We start from the raw sequence: 3,735 nt of genomic DNA, 5'->3' as shown, positions 1-3,735 counted from the left end.
GTTGTTTACTTCCTAGTTCTGCCCTGAGAACAAGGAACCAGCCACCACAGACTCATTTGGTGGGGTTGCCAGGACACATCTGAAACTTGCCCTGTTGAGGACATATTGTGGACCAATCAGCACCCTTGTCTTTGTTTAAACTGATCAATCAGGACATGGGTGCTGGAGGCTTCGCTCAAGAAAAGCTGGGCCTCCAATGGGACTTCCCTGCATTCCCTCTTCTGTACCTCTCCACATCTTACTTTTACTTTGAATAAACTTTTCCTTCATTTGAATTTCCTACTTTTTCCTGAATTTTTATTCTTTAATCAGAGGAGAAAATGAACCTGATCCTAGCTAGTTACAGATAAACTACTATATTTCACTTGCTTGTGTTTTATTTAGAATTTAATCTATAGTCATTCTGCTGATATTCCTAACTTGACCATGAACTGGCTTCTAGATGTTTAAAGGATGTGTCATTGCAAATTTTGGAGGCTTGAAAATAAACACACACCCAGCAGCCTAGCAATCTGGGATGTCTTCCACATAGCTCCCATAACAAGCAATTACTTTGGTCCTTATTAAAAATAAGAAGGAAGATTTTCAGCTTTTCCTGCCCTAAGTGATGCTGTCCCTTTCTAAGACCTCTGATTTGGCAGCAGAACTGGAAAGAGTCTGATCAGTGTCAGGGTCTCCATCCTGTCCAAAGAGCATACACTCTTTCTGGGAAGCATTTGCTCTTTCCTTACTGCATGCTTGGGTGACTAGGAACCTTACAAGAGAAGTAGAAAAATAAATTAATTAGATTTAAATATCTCATAGATTTGTATATCCTGTTTTTTAAAATGCATTTTATTTTTTGAAACATTTTTATTTATTGAAAAGCAGAGAGAGATAGAGAGAATAGAGACAGACAGAGAGAATAGGTCATAACTTTTTTCCTTTTCCAGATGTTATGTATCAGTAATATTTACACATTATAGTTAAATAGGAACACTATACTGAGGACCCAGGACCCTCCTTGTAAACCGCTGTGAAGAAAAGAACATAAATTGTCATGTCTGTGTTGGAAAATCTTCCTCTCCTTCTAACATTCAGTCTTCATGATGTTAAAAGTTGTGTAACTGTCACTGGGTATAGTTAGTTTTTTGTTGCTGGGACAAAACACCTGACAAAAACCGGTGATGGGAGGAAAAGATTTATTTTGGCTTACAGTCTTGAGAAGAAGTTTCATGATGGCAGAGGAAAGAATGGCACAGTCAGAGGCTGGACATCATCTACTTGTCACAGCAGGTGGAAAACAGCAGCAAGAGAATGGCCAAAATAATGCTGGCAAGCTATGGGCTAATAAACTCAAGGTCAACTCACAGAAGCACACCTCTTCCAGCGAGGCTCCACCTCCCAAGTTGCCATCAGTGGGCCCCAAGCATTCAGAACACGAGCTTATGAGAGGCATTTGTTTCAAATCAGCACAGTAGGGCTTCCTATTTAGATAAAACGTTCTCTAAAATGGCCTCAGGATTCCAGGTCTTCTGCTATGTACCTAATCTACTTGTGTGAGACACTTCCTGGGAATGTAGTCTGAATAGGGGAAGACTATATGTATTCATTGAAAACCATGTACTTACTGCCCTCTATGAGGGAGACATTCAGTAAGCAGAACAATGAAGGAACATTTATATAGTGATGTATTCATTATTTTTCTTATCTCTACAACCAAATGCCTGACAAAATGCAACCTAGAGCTTTGCCCAGCTTCCCCTTGCTGCTGCACTCCACAGGCTCCCAGGGCTGGCTTAGTGGCTGCGGGACTTTTCTTGGTGGTGTGGTCCCAAAACATCAGTCTCCGCTGCTGTCTCAACCCAAGAAACCCAGACCTGCCTCTGCGCTGAAGCCGCCGACTAGTCGTCAGCCTCGCCTGGCTTGCAGAAGGGAGGAAAAGAACAGCAAGAAGCAATTGAACATATTGATCAAGCACAAAATGAAACAGACTTAATGAACAAGCCAGTGAGGAAATTTTGAAAGTAGAACAGAAATATAACAAACTTTGCCAACCATTTTTTTTTCAGAAGAGGTCAGAACTGATCGCCAAAATCCCAAGTTTTGGAACAAGATTTGTCAACCGTCCAGAAGCATCTGCACTGCTTAGGGAGGAAGACGAAGAGGCATTGCATTACCTGACCAGAGTTGAGGTGACAGAATTTAAAGTTATAAAATCAGGTTACAGAATAGATTTTTATTTTGATGAAAATCCTTACTTTGAACATAAAGTCCTGTCCAAAGAATTTCATTTGAATGAGAGTGGTGATCCATCTTCAAAGTCCACTAAAATCAAATGGAAATCTGGAAAGGATTTGACGAAACGCTCAAGTCAGACACAGAATAAAGCCAGTGGAAAGAGGCAGCATGAGGAGCCAGAGAGCTTCTTGACCTGGTTTACAGACCGTTCTGAGGCAGGTGCGGATGAGTTAGGAGAGGCCAGCAAAGATGACCTTTGGCCAAATCCCTTGCAGTACAAGCTGGTTCCTGATACGAATGACGAAGAAGGAGAGGGGGAAGAAGATGAAGACAAAGGATTGGAAGATATTGATGAAGAAGGGGATGAGGGTGAAGGTAAAGAAGAAGAAGATGATGATGAAGGGGAAGAAGGAGAGGACGATGAAGGAGAAGATGACTAATAGAAAAGAATGCTGATGGGTTCCAGCTTCTGTTCCTGTCCCTGGGAGAAAGCTGCAGTCTTTTCTTCCCACAACCTCTCAGTAAACCTATTTTGAGGTCTCTTTTTCTCAACATTATGGTTCGCAACTTATTTTGGGGGAAAATACCCTGATCAGAATACAAGAAAGAGGAAAAGAATCTTTTATTGTAACTTGTTCTAAATTCATTTTTATCCCTTCCCATCTAAACAAGAACTGTTTGGAATCAACACCACCACTGTGCTCTGTGGGAGAAAAAGAAAAACCTTCTGCTCCCTTCACTCTGAACAGAAGCTGGAGGGGCGCTGGCCTCGTGTAGTAGCATGTAGATTCTAGCTTCTTTCCTCCTTTCTCTGTATATTGGGCTCAGAGATTACACTGTGTCTCTATATGAATACCAACATGTACCTGTCTACTTTCTCTTGTTTAATAAAAATTAAAAAAAAATCTTTTAAAGAAATGGGGTATAGAAGGTCAACAAAGGGTGAGTTAAGTTGGCATTTTGAAAACATGGTTTCTCCTTTGGCATGTTTAATTGTGATGTTCAATGGACATCCTCACAGTTTAAGATGACACTTTTAAAATAAAATTATCTCCTAATAAAAAAAAGCAACTTAGAGAAAACTGGATTTACTGTGCTTCACAGCATTAAGACATGGAAGGGCCTTCTGCCTGGTCACGTCACTGCAGTGGGCAGGAAGTAGAGGGAAACTTGAGTCAGAACTGAGACAAGGCTCTAACTCCTATGGCCACCCAAGTGACCTACCAGTCAAGCCTTACCTCTTAAAGTTTCTACAATTTTCCCAAACAGTGCTACTAGCTGGCACCAAGTGTTCAAACATATGAGCCTTTCAACATTTCATATTCTAACAATAACACTCTGATTGTGGCCATCTTAGTGTAATAATGCATGCAGTCTAACTTCAAAAATTCCCTTAACTGGGCATGGTGGTGCACACTTCCCAGCACTTGGGAGGCAGAGGTAGGAGGATCACTGTGAGTTTCAGGTCAGCCTGGGGCTACAGAGTAAATTGCAGGTCAGCCTTGCTTCCAAAAC

General features: G+C 41.2%; 1 pseudogene; it reads left to right on the top strand.

The window, feature by feature from the left end:
• The first annotated feature begins 1,714 nt into the window (after positions 1 to 1,714).
• On the top strand, positions 1,715 to 2,667 carry LOC101616072 (annotated as a pseudogene).
• The last annotated feature ends 1,068 nt before the right edge of the window (positions 2,668 to 3,735 follow it).

The sequence above is a fragment of the Jaculus jaculus genome, chromosome 6, assembly GCF_020740685.1.
Source record: "Jaculus jaculus isolate mJacJac1 chromosome 6, mJacJac1.mat.Y.cur, whole genome shotgun sequence".
NCBI classification, from domain to species: Eukaryota; Metazoa; Chordata; class Mammalia; order Rodentia; family Dipodidae; genus Jaculus; species Jaculus jaculus.
Note: the sequence above shows the minus strand (reverse complement) of the source record. Positions and strands in the feature narration are given on the sequence as shown.